At 41.6% G+C, this 17,878-nt stretch overlaps 1 protein-coding gene across 5 annotated transcripts in view; it reads right to left on the bottom strand.

Annotated features, from left to right (window-relative positions):
• LOC132825811 (astrotactin-2-like) overlaps positions 1-17,878 on the bottom strand; it is a 1,607,744-nt gene that overhangs the window by 1,529,114 nt on the left and 60,752 nt on the right. The gene's annotated exons all lie outside the window — the stretch shown is intronic.

Genomic DNA, 17,878 nt, shown 5'->3' with positions numbered 1-17,878 from the left:
TCACAACAAAGCAGCCTACTTGATTAACATGCCATTCACCATTCAAAGATTCACTTTCTCGATGAGCAGCACACAATGGCAGCAGCTCAGTAATGCTGTTGGACAGCACCTTCTGAACACACAGCTTCTACTATCTGGAAGGAAGGCAGCAAGAACATGACAACACCATCATGTATAAGCTCCATACTATATCAATCACCACATGTTTCCATCACATCACTGCCTCGAAAGGTCAGACGCTTGGTATTCCATTGCTAAAAGCAATGTATGCTTATTGAAACAGACACTTCAGTCCAACTCATCCATGCTGACCAGATATCAGAGTCATAGAATCGTAGAGATGTATAGCATGGAAACAGACCATTCGGTTCAACCCATCCATGCCGACCAGATATTCCAGCCCAAACCAGTCCCACCTGCCAGCACCCAGCCCATATCCCTCCAATCCCTTCCTATTCATATACCCATCCAAATGCCTCTTAAATGTTGCAATTGAACCAGCCTCCACCACATCCTCTAACAGCTCATTCCATACACATACCACCCTGTGCGTGAAAATGTTGCCTCTTAGGTCTCTTTTATATCTTTCCCCTCTCGCCCTAAACCTATGCCCACGAGTTCTGGAGTCCCGACCACAGGGAAAAGACTTTGTCTATTTATCCTATCTATGCCCCTCATAATTTTGTAAACCTCTATAAGGTCACCCCTCAGCCTCCGACAATCCAGAGAAAACAGCCCCAGCCTGTTCAGTCTCTCCCTGTAGCTCAGATCCTCCAGCCCTGGTAACATCCTTGTAAATCTTTACTGAACCCTTTCAAGTTTCATAACATCTTTCCGATAGGAAGAAGACCAGAATTGCATGCAATATTCCAACAGTGGCCTAACCAATGCCCTGTACAGCAGCAACATGACCACCCAATTCCTGTACTCAATATCCTGACCAATAAAGAAAGCATACCAAACGCCTTCTTCACTATCCTATCTAGCTGCGACACCACTTTCAAGGAGCTATGAATCTGCACTCCAAGGTCTCTTTGTTCAGCAACACTCCCTACGACCTTACCATTAAGTGTATAAGTCCTGCTAAAATTTGCTTTCCCAAAATGTAGCACCTCACATTTATCTGAATTAAACTCCATCTGCCATTTCGCAGCCCATTGGCCCATCTGGTCAAGATCCTGTTGTAATCTGAGGTAACCCTCTTCGCTGTCCACTACACCTCCAATTTTGGTCTCATCTGCAAACTTACTAACTGTACCTCTTGTGCTCGCATCCAAATTGTTTATGTAAATGATAAAAAGTAGAGAGCCCAGCACCGAACCTTGTGGCACTCCACTGGTCACAGGCCTCCAGTTTGAAAAACAACCCTCCACCACCATCCTTTGTCTTCTACCTTTAAGCCAATTCTGTATCCAAATGGCTAGTTCTCCCTGTATTCCATGAGATTTAACCTTGCTAATCAGTCTCCCATGGGGAACCTTGTCGAACGCCTGACTGAAGTCCACATAGATCACATCTGCTGTTCTGCCCTCAACAATCTTCTTTGTTACTTCTTAAAAAAAAATCAAGTTGTGAGACATGATTTCCCACGCACAAAGCCATGTTGACTATCCCGAATCAGTCCTTGCCTTTCCAAATACATGTACATCCTGTCCGTCAAGATTCCCTCCAACAACTTGCCCACCACCGAGGTCAGGCTCACTGGTCTATAGTTCCCTAGTTTGTCCTTACCGCCCTTCTTAAACAGTGGCACCACGTCTGTCAACCTCCAGTCTTCCGGCACCTCACCTGTGACTATCGATGATACAAATATCTCAGCAAGAGGCCCAGCAATCACTTCTCTAGCTTCCCACAGAGTTCTCGGGTACACCTGATCAGGTCCTGGGGATTTATCCACCTTTAACCATTTCAAAGCATCCAGCACTTCCTGCTCTGTAATCTGGACATTTTGAAAGATGTCTCCATCTATTTCCCTACAGGCTATATCTTCTATATCCTTTTCCACAGTAAATACAGATGCAAAATATTCATTTTGTATCTCCCCTGTTTTCTGTGGCTCCACACAAAGGCCGCCTTGTTGATCTTTGAAGGGCCCTATTCTCTCCCCAGTTACCCTTTTTGTCCTTAATATATTTGTAAAAACCCCTTGGATTCTCCTTAACTGCATTTGGCAATGCTATCTCATGTCCGCGTTTTGCCCACCTGATTTCCCTCTTAAGTATACTCCTACTTCCTTTATACTCTAAGGATTCACTTGATCTATCCTGTCTATTCCTGACATATGCTTCCTTCTTTTTCTTAACCAAACCCTCAATTTCTTTAGTCATCCAGCATTCCCTATACCTACCAGCCTTCCCTTTCACCCTGACAGGAATATACTTTCTCTGGATTCTTGTTATCTCATTTCTGAAGGCTTTCCATTTTCCAGCTGTCCCTTTACCTGCGAATGTCTGCCTCCAATCAGCTTTCGAATGTTCTTGCCTAATACTGTCAAAATTGGACTTTCTCCAATTTAGAACTTCAACTTTTAGATCTGGTCGATCCTTTTCCTTCACTATTTTAAAACGAATAGAATTATGGTCGCTGGCCCCAAAGTGTTCCCCCACTGTCTCCTCAGTCACCTGCTCTGCCTTATTTCCCAAAGTAGGTCAAGTTTTGCACCTTCTCTCATACGTACATCCACATACTGAATCAGAAAATTGTCTTGTACACACTTAAGAAATTCCTCTCCATCTAAACCTTTAACACTATGGCAGTCCCAGTCCGATCTCCTAAATTAATCAAATCCCATTTACTAGCACTTGGTCCATACCCTCTAAACCCTTCCTATTCATATAGCCATCCAAATGCCTTTTAAATTTTATAATTGTACCAGCCTCCACCACTCCCTCTGGCAGCTCAGTCCATACACACACTCCACTCTGCATGAAAACGATGCCCCTCAGGTCCCTTTTAAAATCTTTCCCCTGTCACCTTCAACCTAAGCCCTCTTGTTCTGGACTCCCCTATCTTGGAGAACAAAACCTTGACTATCCATGCCACTCAAGATTTTATCAATCTCCATAAGGTCACCCCTCAGCCTCTGAAGTCCCAGGGAAAATAGCCCCAATCTGTTCAGCCTCTCTCTAAAGCTCAAGCCCTCCAAGTCTGGCAACATCCTTGTAAATCTTTTCTAAAGTTGTTCAAGAAGACACCATTTCACCGCTTTCTGAAATGTAGTTAAGGAAGGACAACAAATGTCTCGTCAGTGATACACACTTCCCGTGAGTACAAAAAGAAAAGGCAAACAGCTTTAGGGCTGTGGGGAAGTACTGATTGAGTGGGACTCGCAGTTAAGATCCACACAGGCATCTGACTTGCATTTCCAGGATAACTACAATAAAACAACTTTGCTGACATAAGATTCTGGCACACAACTACTGTTGTTTGCATCAGCGTTGACAGCATATTCATGATTGGTTTCAAATTGAAGAAACTCCCATTGCAAGTTTAGCATTGCCAATCCACTTAACCTTCACATCTTTAGACTGTGGAAGGGAACTACAGCACCTGGAAGAAACCGACACAGACACGGGGAGAATATGCAAACCGTACACAGGCAGTCACCTGACAATGGAAGCAAACCTGGGTGCCAGGCACCTTGAGGTGGCAGTGCTAACCACTGAGCCACTGTACCACTTTCCTCAGTTTTTCCTATGATTGCATACAAGACCTTTGCTTTGCAATCTTTCACCTTTTAGATAATATGCTTTCTATTTTTCCACCAAACCTGAACAATTTCATATTTTTCACAATGTATTCTCTATGCCAGATCTTTGCCCACTCATGTAACGTAGCTATTTAGTTTTTTAGCCTCCTTATGTCCACTTCATAACTTAGTTTTCTATCAATCTTTGTGTCGTCAGCAAGTTTTGAAACCATACTTCAGCCCCCCTCATCGAAGTCATTGATTTTTTTTTAAAATGACCGCCCATCACAGATCCTGATTGCACACTTGACAAACTGAAAAAAATATCTCTTCTCTGCTTCCTGTTTCTCAGCCAATTGTCTATCTATCCCACTATACTGTCATTGTACCATGAGTTTTCATTTTCTACAGACACTGTTGATGTAGCACTTTATCAACTATCCTTTGGAAATGTAAGTACAGTGCATCCATTGGTTCCCATTTATCCACAACTCGTTATTTTCTCAAAAAAAACCTTCAATATACTGGTTAAAGTTTGATTTCCCTTTGACAAATGAATGTTGTCACTGCTGGATTCTCTTGAACTTACCTAAGTTCCCTGCTATAACTTATTTAAGAGCATCTTTTAATATTTTCCCTTTGTCAGATGTTAGACTAACTAGTCTGTAGTCTTATTCCTCTCCCTTTTTTTAATACCTTCCCATAAAATGGAATCTTCTCCCTCCCTCGGAAGTTTTGGAAAATTAAAAACAATGTATCAACTGTCTCTTCTTTTCAGAATCTGTTTCCATGCTGTATAATGCTATAACTTTATAAGCTTTCAGACCTTAGAATTCAAGTCTATCAGGACTGGTAAATTGTCAACCCACAATTTACTCAGTACTACTTATCTGGTGATTGTAATGTTCCTGAGTTCCTCCCTCCTTTTCATTTCCTGATTTATAGTTGCTTCTGAGGTGTTACTGGTGTCACTATATTGAAGACTGATGCACAATATCTGTTTAAATAACAGCAATAGCATCTTTAATAATCGCTAAAAATATTTTCCCCTTTGCCCAATGTTAAGCCAACAGGTCTGTAACTTATGATTACTGTCTCTCCCTTTTTGAATAAAGGAGTTACATTTGATATCTTTAGTTTTTTTGGAAAATTTAATCAATTCATCACGTTGTAAGCCCCACTGAAGTTGATGCTAGTCAACTCATGGTGGCTCAGTGGTTAGCACTGCTGCCTCACAGCACCAGGGTCCCAGGTTTGATTCCAGCCTCGGGTGACTGTCTGTGTGGAGTTTGCGCATTCTCCCAGTGTCTGCATGGGTTTCCTCTGGGTGCTCCAGTTTTGTCCCACAGTCCAAACCTCTGCAGGTCAGGTGAGTTGGCCATGCTAAATTGCCCACAGAAATAGGTACATTAGTCAGAGGGTGGTGGGTTACTCTTCGGAGGGTCAGCGTGAATTGGTTGGGCTGAAGGGCCTGCTTCCACACTTTAGGGAATCTAATCTAAACTCAGTTTCCACAGTAAAATCTGGCTTGAAAGAAAATAAGCTTTATATTTGGTAACTGTGGTGATTAATCACTGAATATATTCACACAGGGCTGCTAATATTCTTTAATTTTGAAAAAATGTGCAATACTCAAAAGAAAAAAAGGCTAAATAGAAATCACAACAGTTTAAAAAGAACTTAACATAATCAGCAAAAATAAAGTTTCAATCCATTTCCCAGCAATATCGTTTACAGATACATAATCCAGGGAAGTGTCTCTACTATAAATTCCTTATTTAACTGATGATTTCCAGTCATTTTCCCTAGAAAGACATCTTTCCAGGTCTGAAGACCTGGATTCCATTTCAGTTCTGATATCTTGAAAGCTTCCAGACAAGCTCTCACAACCTGAACACTTCACAAACTAACAAACTGCTTTTAGCTCGGCTGAATCTGCTCATCTGAATGGAAAACGGATTCTTGTGAATTCAGTGGCCCCAGTCAGCTTTTCTGTATGTCAAAAGATTCAACTTTGTAAACACACCATTCATTGTTATGGACTAGGCCAGACCACTCAAAACATTCTTAAGCAGGCAGCCCAGACCATAACTTTGCAACTTGTTTCAGTAAGCGCACAGTGAAAATTATCCAGAGTAAGTTTGCTAGGTTGACTACTAGATTGTAAAACAGACAAAAATGTATTCACAAAATTACAAAATGAAACACAAAGAACAGAATAATAAACACCTCCAGAACTTAGTCTATCCAAACCAGACTTAATTATGCTGTTCTGAATATACACAACAGTCCCAATAAACAAACTCCCTTTAAAAACCAGTATACATGGAACACATGCTTACAGGTTGACGTTGAAGGACAGAAAGAGAGAGAGTTTCCACACAGCTCATTGTTGAACTCCTTACCAATTCAAGACTGAACTAAATTGCTCAGCTAGAGAGCTGGCCACTCCCCTTTCATTTTACAGGTCACTTCTAAAACATGACCACATTGGCCTGAAGTCTCATCTGTTTACATATAAACAAAAGGCCTCAAAATTCTTTTCATATCTGTACCAAACCAGACGGATTGGAGCCCGGCCTGGTTTATTACCCTTCTGAAAAAAATCAAGGACAGAGTATCTTTGAGCCCAGGAAAAGCTTTTAGAAAAAAAAGATTAGCTTTGTGACAATTTTAACTCCACAGATAACTGTTTAAGGTCAGCTTAGATCAAATGTTTTTGTTTGAAAATTATGTCTCAAGTTCATTTTTCCAAATGGCCTTACAACTCTTAAAAAAGTTAGCCTCACAGAACTTGAAACAAAGAAAACTGCCTCTACTTTAAAAATGCAAATTCCCAAACGATAATAATGGTGATGTAAATCCATCTCATGAGCCACTTGTTTCAAGATACACTTAAAATCTTTGAGAAACATCAACAACTTTTCAATTAATGAATGCATATGTGTGATATAAGTGGATAGGGTGGTTGGCAGAATGGGAAGGCCATTAGGGTTATGTTAGATCTGGTCTGTGCGTATGGGATGTGGGATGAGGGGTGGAGTTGGAGACCTGGGAATAGTTAAGAGTCAGAATGGATATTTGAGTATCAGAGACTCAGATGATTGAGGTGGGGATTCAGTGGACAGTGGGGAGTTGGTCAGTAGCTGAGGATTAGGGAACATGTGGGGAGTTGTTTGAAGTTTCACGGGGTGAGTGAGTAGGCAAAGCGGGTGAGACTGGGTGAAGTTGTGTCATTACCCAGAAATCAGCAATTATATTTTTCCATCTAACATTTCCTGGACAATAAGCCAAGAGATCTTTCTGAAGTAGAGACAGCAATGGGTTTGGAAATTTCTGCATTCAGATGGCTTTCCTAGCTAATCTTCAAACTTCCCAGGAAATTCTGGTATGGTCACTGCACCAAGCCTCCCAAGTGGTTCTGATGCCCATTTCTGGGGATATGTTTAATCTCTGTCCATCTGCAGCCCAGTAGAGCTTGTCCAGATATAAGTTGTTGTCCCAAAATTTGTAGTTAGTCAGTGAGAAGGGTTCCCACCAAACCTGTCAATGCTGAGCAAAGTTAAAAAGTCACTACCAGCTGATGAAGGAGCGTCGCTCTGAAAGCTAGTGTGCTTCCAATTAAACCCGTTGGACTATAACCTGCTGTTGTGTGATTTTTAACTTTGTACACCCCAGTCTAACATCAGCATCTCCAAATCAATGTGATCAAGCCGCCTTGCTCAGCAAAGGGATTGGCCAGCTACCATGCTGCTTTTATAGCTAAAACATTCCATGAAATGTGATACCAAAATATACAGACGAGACAGGCATAGAGTCAGAGAGTTGTACAGCACGGAAACAGACCCTTTGTTCAACTTGAGCATGCTGACCTGATATTGTAAATTAATCTCGTCCCATTTGCCAGTATTTGGCCCATGTCCCTCTAAACCCTTCCTATTCATGTACCCATCCAGATGCCTCTTCCTCTGGCAGTTCATTACACACACAAACCATCTGTGTGAAATCGTTGTCCCTTAGGTCCCTTTTACATCTTTCCCCTCTCACCTTAAACCTCTTCCCTCTAGTTTTACATCACCCTACCCCAGGGAAAAGCTCACCCTATCCATGCTACTCATGATTTTATAAACTGCTATGAAGTCATCCTTTAGCCTCTGATGTCCCCAGGAAAAATTGCTTTGTTTCCTACTTTTGGTGTTTACTGATGCCATTTGAGGAAGCAGAGCATGTATTATAATTAGTATTCTTGGGATATTAATGGCAAAAAAATAAATTAAAGGTTATCGTTCCTGATGTCCATCTATCGACCTCCATTAAGAATACACATAAGGAAATCAAAGCAGAGAGAGGAATCAGTCTAAGCTGTAATGGCCAAAGAGCCTCCTGACTCAGTTTGTGACTTGTGTATTAGGGCCAGTCATTGAGGTAAATAATGACAGTCAGTCAATACTCTTGGAACTGAATGTTCAGAAAAGGATGGGAGCAAATTTGGAAATTATCTTCTATCACAAAACCAGCAGCTGCACTTTGTGATACAGAAAGGCAACATATACAGTTGTATGGTTAAAAGAAAACTTTTCTGGTTTAATCTGTTAGACACTTCTCAAAAGCCGCAAAGCTCATTTTCATATTAGTTCCACTTCAATACCACTTCCCAAATTAACTTCCCACGTTCAGAGACATCAATACAGACCTTTTCTTTGAAATCCCAAAATGATTTCTGAATGGAGAATGTTCGTCTTCATTAGCAGTGACAGATAGCTCAATCATGGTGGGGGTCCATCATTGATCTTGCACTAAATAATGCTGCATTAAGACAGAACGCAACTAAGTTTTGGAAACAAGCTACAGCAGGGATTCAAACAGTGCAATCCTATTTGCTTGTGATGAGCTGCCAACTTTAATCTAGGTTCTGCAATGTTTCTTCATCCTGATGCTATGCAAAGAGCAAATGAAAAGACACAAGTTGGCAGCACAAAACAATTCTGAAGAATGGAAAATAAATGATTTTTTAAATACAGATTTTACTTGCTAGTAGGGAGTAAGTGTGCACAGGTTGGACCATGTGAAAACTCTAAGTTGCACTGCTGGGATGAGAAGGGAATTTTTCTTTTTTAATTTCTTTTTTATTAGAATTTTTAATTCTATATTAATGATATAGAAGATGGTATCAGCAATAACATTAGCAAATTTGCTGATGATACAAAGCTGGGTGGCAGGGTGAAATGTGATGAGGATATTAGGAGATTACAGGGTGACCTGGACAAGTTAGGTGAGTAGGCAGATGCATGGCAGATGCAGTTTAATGTGGATAAATGTATGGTTATCCACTTTGGTGGCAAGAATAGGAAGGCAGATTACTACCTCGATGGATTCAATTTAGGTAAAGGGACAGTACAGAGAGATCTGGGTGTTCTTGTACACCAGTCAATGAAGGTAAGCATGCAGGTAGTGAAGAAGGCTAATAGCATGCTGGCCTTCATAACAAGAGGGATTGAAAATAGAAGCAAAGAGGTGCTTCTGCAGCTGTACAGGGCCCTGGTGAGACCACACCTGGAGTATTGTGTGCAGTTCTGGTCTCCAAATTTGAGGAAGGACATTCTGGCTATTGAGGGAGTGCAGCGTAGGTTCACGAGGTCAATTCCTGGAATGGCAGGATTACCATACACTGAAGGACTGAAGCGACTGGGCTTGTATACCCTTGAGTTTAGAAGACTGAGAGGGGATCTGATTGAGACATATAAGATTATGAAAGGATTGGACACTCTGGCAGCAGGAAACATGTTTCCGCTGATGGGGAGTGCCGAACCAGAGGACACAGCTTAAAAATACGGGGTAGACCATTTAGGACAGAGATGAGGAGAAACTTCTTCATCCAGAGAGTGGTGGCTGTGTGGAATGCTCTGCCCCAGAGGGCAGTGGAGGCCCAGTCACTGGGTTCATTTAAGAAAGAGTTGGATAGAGGTCTCAACGATAGTGGAATCAAGGGTTATGGAGATAAGGCAGGAAGAGGATACTAATTAGGAATGATCAGCCATGATCATATTGAATGGCGGTGCAGGCTCGAAGGGCTGAATGGCCTACTCCTGCACCTATTGTCTATTGTCTATTGTCTAATTGGCAACAGCAGGAGCGATCAGAACAAATGACTGAAAGGTTGGTCAAAGTAGGATTGAGAAAGTATACTTAAAATGGTTCTCTGGTCCAGAGATGTCTCTACCTGTGGATCTGACGATCTGTGTTCAAATCCCACTTTTCCCAGAGGGTTGCCACCATATAACAAACAGGCTGGTCAAAAATAATATTAATAAGCACCATAGAGAGGTCATGGTGCAAAGGCTTAAAAAGGGAATTGCAGAGCCTAGGCCTTAGACATTTGAATGAGTGCATGCCAGTGGAAACAAGCATGAAAATTAGAAATGGACAATGTGTCAGAATTGGAAGAAAGCAGGGATGTCAGTGTGTGGCTAAAGGAGATTCCAGGGATAAGGAAAGATTAAGTCATAGAGAGATTTCAAAACCAAGGTGAATGCTTAAAAATTGAGACATGGCTGCACTAGGAGCCAAAGTGGGTTAGGCAGCACAGAGATCATTGGTGAAGAGCTCTTGGAGTAAGTTAGGATCTGAATATGAGAATGAACTTCTGTTCATAAAGGGTGCCAGATGGTCAAGCATTGACTGTCCCGGTACAAAGGCATGGATGGGGGTTTCAGCCGCAAATGGAATGACAATACAACTGTTGTACATAGTACTGGACGATTAAAAAAAAACACACCAGCTCATATGAAGCATCAGGAAAATCACATCAAGTTGCTACTACTTTGCCAGCAAAATGTTTATACAAGTAGTCAGTTTCAAATCTGCTTGATAACAGATATCACAAGCCAGTGATTTTAAAGGAAATTGCTTTTCATCACTACTCACTCCATGTGCTGTTTACTGTGTAATAACGTTTCAAAATTCTTTGCAAAGTCCCTAAAGGTGAAAGATCACATGGTTTTATCTTAAATTCCAAATACACAGTGTTACATCAACAATGATATGCTGCGTGACTGAAAATGTATTTTGCTACTCTGTAGATTTTGGCTCAGATATTCTGACAGATAGAGTCACAAGAGCAGCACACACTGGAGTTGCATGTAAGGAACATACAGAATATCAGGAATTTCTAACAGACAATATAGCTGCATCCAAAGGTGTCTGTTAAAGTCAGAGATTTTGGAGTGTTTCAACTCACATCAGCTTGCTAGTTATCCAGGAAAAGTCAGAGGCTTAGGAATCTACACTCCTTGATAATTATCAAACATTGACACATCATTAAACCCTGGTGACTGACATAGCTGAAGTGTCTTCCGACACCATCCTACCTGACCCTGCCATGCTGAAGCTATCAACGCCTCTGGCCTGTTCCTGTGGTCCTGACATCTCACCACCTTCCACCGTATGAGACCTGACTTTGCTTCAGCAGCAACTAGCACCCTACTACACTCACCCACCTGGAAGACTGTCCCCTTCTGAGTTACTACACTTCATATATGCACTTTTCCTCATTAATCGCTGTCAAAGTACCTTTGGGAATACTTTTGAAATGCAGCAGCAAATGTCATGAGAACGAGACTTGCATCACTACTCCTGCGACGAGTGGATTTCTCCCTGGTTGGCTCTAATGGACATATTCAAGGCAGGCCAGCCTTGTAGTCTTGACAAGAAAAATGCTGACAGATACGTAATCAATTTCACAGAGAATTACTATCAATCTAATTTATTCCAATGGTATTTGGAATATCCAGATCATTATTTTTGCATAATTAGTGAAGAGGGCTGACTTCTGTAAAGCATGGAACAAACATCCAGATAGAAATGCAAATAAAAGCTCGAACCTATATTTCTGGTCTAATAGCTGGCTTTCCTCATGTATAATTATCTTGTGATAACTTATATTGAAATAAAAGGTATGCTCACTGTCAGACTGCAGGCAAACAGAGCAGTCAATCTGTGTACACAAAGTTGTACAAACTGCAATCTAATGAGTCACTTGACAGTCTGTTTCGCATGACGTTCATTGAGTAAAAAGACTTTTAAAAAATTTATTCATGAGAAGAGGGCATCACTGGCAAGGCCCATCCCAGAGGACAGTTAAAACTGAGTCATTCACATTGTTGCAGATCTGGAGTCACAATTAGTCCAGACCAGTTAAGGTTGGCAGTTTCAAATGAATGTTCCATGAGGGAAATCCACAAACTCATTTGCTACAGTATCGTAGAACCTTCTACTTCTGCATCATCTCAACACTAGTAGTCTTCAATCTCAAGCAGTCCGAACTAAATCTGCTTTTACCCCCAGTACCTGATGATGAGGTACATACATTTGTAAGGATTGTAGATTGTGCTGCATCTGTGGGTTGGGGAGGCAATGACTGACCTCAGCATAGGACGGTGAAAACAAAAAACAGATTGAATTTCCCAATTGACTTTTCTGTAAGCTTCATGAATGAAGATTTCAATACGAGGGCAGAATTCAACACGTCTGAAATGTCCCACTTGGTCAATTAGTCTGCCAATCCTCCCTCCTTGGACTTACACATAAAGAATACTTTTGCTCCTGCTGTTTGTAGCTAGGATTCCACTCCTGTCTTTCCAAAAAAAGGTTCAAATGTTTTCTCAAAAAAAATTCTTCACAAATTGTGAATAATGTGCTTATTTAGAGATTTACAATCACAAAATAATTTTCAGTAATAATGATGAAGTAAAACAATTTGCTGGCAGTAAAAATCACAACTTTTTGATCAGAAACCTTTGTCTCAAGAGTGCATGGCACATGACATAACAGGAAATGCTTCGTGAGAAGTAAAGTAGTAGTATTGTTTTCAGTAAATAAATTTGCATGAATATTAATGTAAAGATCAAGATGTAAAACATATAAGGTCTTTTCTGAATGAATTTGAAACCTTGAAAATTGAAGACTAGTGGTGGATTGTAAAGGCTGAATTCAGAAGGTTGGTGAATATCATCTATTTGTACATTAATTACCCTCTTCAAATTCTCCCATTGGTAGCACATTAAATTAATTCAGATCAGGATATTACTTTGATCTTGTCCCTAAACAAAAAGGCTATTATTCAGTTAACTCAATAAATGCTATAACCACTATTTCACTAAGGAAGTCCTAACATCTATAAGCCTGTTAAACATACACACATACTGTCATATTTGCATTGTAGGACTGCTACTCAAAGCAATTTGTGGAATCCACTGTTTAAACAGTTTCCAATGATTTGATCAAAAAGAGATGTACAGACAACACTGTGCAAGGTTTACAAACTTTGATTAGAGCTTTTCTTCAAAAATCCATAGCATACAATATTAAAGCTCTGTGATTCACTCTCAAGTCACATCTGTAGATATAACAGACTTTTCAAATGTATAATTCTCAGAAACTCATTTATTCCTTTGCAAAAAAATGAATGGATTTTCCCAATTGTGCTGTCATAGAAAGAAGATTACTCTTTGTTAAAAAATGATTCTGACACAGGGGATACACTTGGTAATATAATTTATTCTTGAGGATAAGGGGTCATAATGATTAACTCTAAGTCATCAGATTAATAATAATGTGACTTGGACTGCTCTTGTACTTCAGCATTGTACATGAAGAGATGTACTCCATATATTTTTTTACAAAGGTTATGAGCATCCATTGAAAAAATCTTGCAGTTATAAATGAAAGACACTTTGGTAAGAGAAAAGTAACTGGGGATAACAGCAATAGAATTGCACCTGCAAGGAGTAAGGAGCTATAATGGAGTCACACAGTCTTGAGAGTTTCCAAACAAAGACGTCACATGGACCAGTTTTTGACTGAAATAGAATGTTTTGAGAACAGTAGGATATACTTTTACCTGCTTAAACAGCAACAGGTCATGTCTCCCTCTTTTGTTCTTTGCAATGTTTCTGAGCAAAGTGTGTGTGTGCTGAAAATCCACCAGAACTCACCTTTACCACTTAGGATGGGTTTCTGAAGAAGATTTCCGTGGAATCTATACCAATGTCTGACATCCAAGTAATTCAGAGTTGAAGAGTGTGGTGTGGAAACGCACAGCCAGTCAGACAGCATCCGAGGAGCAGGAAAATCGATGTTTCGAGCATAGGCTCTTCATCATGAATGAGGGGGTATGCTTAGTTATCTTCCTCCAAGACCCAGTGCCCCCCCCTCCCATTTATCTGTCAGCCCTTTTGCGAAATACACTCGCAACCAAGGTAATTCAGTCGATTACAACCACCCACTAGCTTGTATAGGCAGCATAATTTCAGAAACAGAACACTAACTGGGGCAACCAATCCATGATGTTCCTTCTTTTTCACAAGTTTAATTATTATATGGCCAAAGTATTTTCATGTTAATACTCCTCAGGGGTGTGTCAAACAAATTTGTAACGTAAGAACAGACAGGGGAAAACATGTATATCTGGACTATCATTGAGAGTGTGCTGCTGGAAAAGCACAGCAGGTCCAGCAGCATCTGAGGAGCAGGAAAATTGACATTTCAGGAGAATAATTCATTCTGATCTCCAGCATCTGCAGTCCTCACTTTCTCCTTATCTGTACTACCTCAATCCCTCCATGACTACCTGGTCAGGTCCACGCCCCCCCTATAACCCACCCTCCCATCCTACACCTTCCCCTGCCACTGCAGGAATTGCAAAATCTGTGCCCACACCTCCTCCCTCACCTCCAGCCAAGGCCCTAAAGGAGCCTTCCACATCCATCAAAGCTTTACCTGCACATCCGCCAATATCATTTATTGTATCCATTGCTCCCGATGCAGTCTCCTCTACATCAGGGAGACTGGACGCCTCCTAGCAGAGTGCTTTAGGGAACATCTCCGGGCCACCCCACCAATCAACCACACCACCCTGTGGCCCAACATTTCAACTCCCGCTCCCACTCTGCCGAGGACATGGAGGTCCTGGGCCTTCTTCACCGCCGCTCCTTCACCACCAGACGCCTGGAGGAAGAATGCCTCATCTTCCCCTTCAGAACACTTCAACCCCAGGGCATCAACGTGGACTTCAACAGTTTCCTCATTTCCCCTTCCCCCAACTCACCCTAGTTCCAAACTTCCAGCTCAGCACTGTCCCCATGACTTGTCCTATCTGCCTACCTTCTTTTCCACCTATCCACTCCACCCTCCTGCCTGAACTATCACCTTCATCCCTTCCCCCACTCACCTATTGTACTCTATGCTACTTTCTCTCCACCCCCACCCTCCTCTTGCTTATCTCTCCACCATTCAGGCTCTCTGCCTTTATTCCTGATGAAGGGCTTTTGCCCGAAACGTTGATTTTACTGCACCTTGGATGCTGCCTGAACTGCTGTGCTCTTCCAGCACCACTGATCCAGAATCTGGTTTCCAGCATCTGCAGTCATTGTTTTTACCCTGTACTACCTCAATGGCTATTCTGACATATAATGACTGCAACAGAACAAAACATCCAATCAACTTGATTTCTTTTTCCATTTGATCAATGTTTTGTTCTGAAAAGACATTAATATGAGCTGGTATGCATCCATTCTGTAGGATGTCAAGCATAGACATCTTCCAAGTCTTTTGGCAACTAAGAAATGTTGACAGGATCAGTCCTGTTGTCCCCTAGCTTCGGGGTATGATCTGGTACAGAGGTCATTGTTATAAGATGGTCATCTTTTGGTAGCAGTAACCACAACTGAGCAACCTTCTTTAGGATCCACTCTACTCACTCCTTATTGGAGAAAGGGCTCGCAAAGCTGCCCGAAATATAATTTGCCTCAGTTCTCCTGACTGGATAGCCACATTGACAAGTAGAAGCACACAGAAAACTCAAGTATAAAAGTTGGACTCTGGAACATTAGAAACTTTGTGGGTATACCTGCAAGTGAACACCCAGGGTACGGCACCTCACTTGTCACCCAAATGTGCTGCCAATATAAAATCAACAACATCAGTCTGTGTGGCACTCACTGAGCTGGAGAGGTACAGCTCAAGGAACAAGGTATCTTTGCTTTCTTCTGAAAATGATAATCAGGATTCATTGAAATGGATTTGTTATCAGGGACAGACTGATCAACTAGATTTATGAGCCCTCTCATGTCTGCAATTAGCCCTTTATGAATCTTTTGTCAGCATGATCAGTAGATTTGGTCCCCTCTGAACATCAAGGACAAGGTGAAGGAAGATTTTTGTGCCAAGTTCAATCAAGCGTTTAGTGGAGTTGTGAAGGAGAACAGGCTTATTCTTCCTGAAGATTTTATTGCCGGTGATAGAAAAGACTCCAGCCTTTGGAATGGAAGCATTGGTAAGGAAGAAATTGGAACTATCAATCAACCAACATTCTTCTCTTCATCTAATGTCCAGAACGTGGGCTCAGCATCAATAAGGTGTTTCAACAACAAAAAAATAAATGTCATGGCATCACTCACCATCAAAATTACTGGGATCTAATCAATTAAGTCATCATCTATGGCCAGAATTGCACTGTCTACATCTCCAGAACAAAGACAGGAGCTGGCTCTTGGACTGATCTTTGTTGTACTGCCTTAAATGTTTCAACATGCTTGCCAAACAATGGTTATAACAGAAGTCATGTCTACAAAAGCTTTGAATGATCTAGTTAAAAAGGAGAAAAACATAAATCTCAATCAAGAACAGAAGAAATGTTCACACTGGTGGTGTCCTTAATGCCAAAAGAGGTCAGAAATCATCAGGACTGGTTTGAAGAAAACAGTTTGGTTATCAATAAACTGATAGTACGTAAGTGCAAGACCTCCTTTACCTGATAGTATGACCCAATCTCAAAGCAAAATAAACTAGCTTATAAATGAGTAAAGGCAGAGCTATAAATGAACACCAGCAATCTGCAGTCAAGGCAGAAGAAATTAAACATCTCACTAACATGAATGATAACGGTGTTCTCTTCATTGCCATTTAGGGCATATGGACTCAACGAGTAGCTCTTCAGAGATCTAAAAATCGAGCAGATCTGATCAAGAAAAGTAAAGTTGTCAGGCACATCAGTGGAAGCATTTAGAGGATGTTTTCAGTGAAGAGTCCATTGTTAGCAAGAGCGTGCAACTACTGGGTATCATGGTGGAACAGTCACTGCAGGGTGGCATGCAGGTGCAGCAGGTGGGGAGGAAAGCTAATTGCATGCTGGCCTTCGTAGCAAGAGGATTTGAGTATTGGAGTAAGGATGTCTTACTGCAGTTATACAGGGCCTTTGTGAGACCATATTTTGTGTGTAGCTTTGATCTCTTAGCAAAGGACATTCTTGCTATTGAGGTAATCCAGCAAAACTTCACCAGACTGCTTCCTGGGATGGCAGGACTAACATATGAGGAAAGTTTGAATCGACTGGGCTTGTACTCGCTGGAATTGAGGAGAATCTGGGGGGGGGGATCTCATAGAAACATATGAAATCCTGATAAGACTGGGCAGGCTAGATGTGGGAAGAATGTTCCTGATGTTGGGGAAATCCAGAACTAGAAGTCACAGTGGGCGGCACGGTGGCACAGTGGTTAGCACTGCTGTCTAACAGCGCCTGAGACCCAGGTTCAATTCCCGACTCAGGCGACTGACTGTGTGGAGTTTGCACGTTCTCCCCGTGTCTGGGTGGGTTTCCTCCGGATGCTCCGGTTTCCTCCCACAGTCCAAAGATGTGCGGGTCAGGTGAATGGGCTATGCTAAATTTCCCGTAGTGTTAGGTAAGGGGTAAATGTAGGGGTATGGGTGGGTTGCGCTTCGGCGGGTCGGTGTGGACTTGTTGGGCCAAAGGGCCTGTTTCCACACTGTAAGTAATCTAATCTAATCTAATAAAGGGTAAGCCATTCCAGGTTGAGATGAGGAAAAATTTCACAATTCAGAGTTGTGAACCTGTGGGATTCTCTACCATTGAAAGCTGTTGTGGCCATTCGGTTTATTCAAGAGGGAGCAGGATGTAGCCCCGGCGGCTAAAGGGATCAAGTGAAAGGGATAGAAAGCACGAATGGAATACTAAGATTGCATGATCAGCTATGATTCATATTGAATGGTGGCACAGACTCAAAGGGCCAAATGGCCAACTCTTGCACCTATTTTCTTTGTTTCTATGCTTCTATCCAACACAACCAGTTAGCGACAAACTCAAGCCTCTGCCAAAGGCTGTGAAAGCGATGAACT

Source organism: Hemiscyllium ocellatum, chromosome 21, assembly GCF_020745735.1.
Source record: "Hemiscyllium ocellatum isolate sHemOce1 chromosome 21, sHemOce1.pat.X.cur, whole genome shotgun sequence".
Lineage (NCBI taxonomy): Eukaryota > Metazoa > Chordata > Chondrichthyes > Orectolobiformes > Hemiscylliidae > Hemiscyllium > Hemiscyllium ocellatum.
This window is presented reverse-complemented; position numbering and strand designations above follow the sequence as displayed.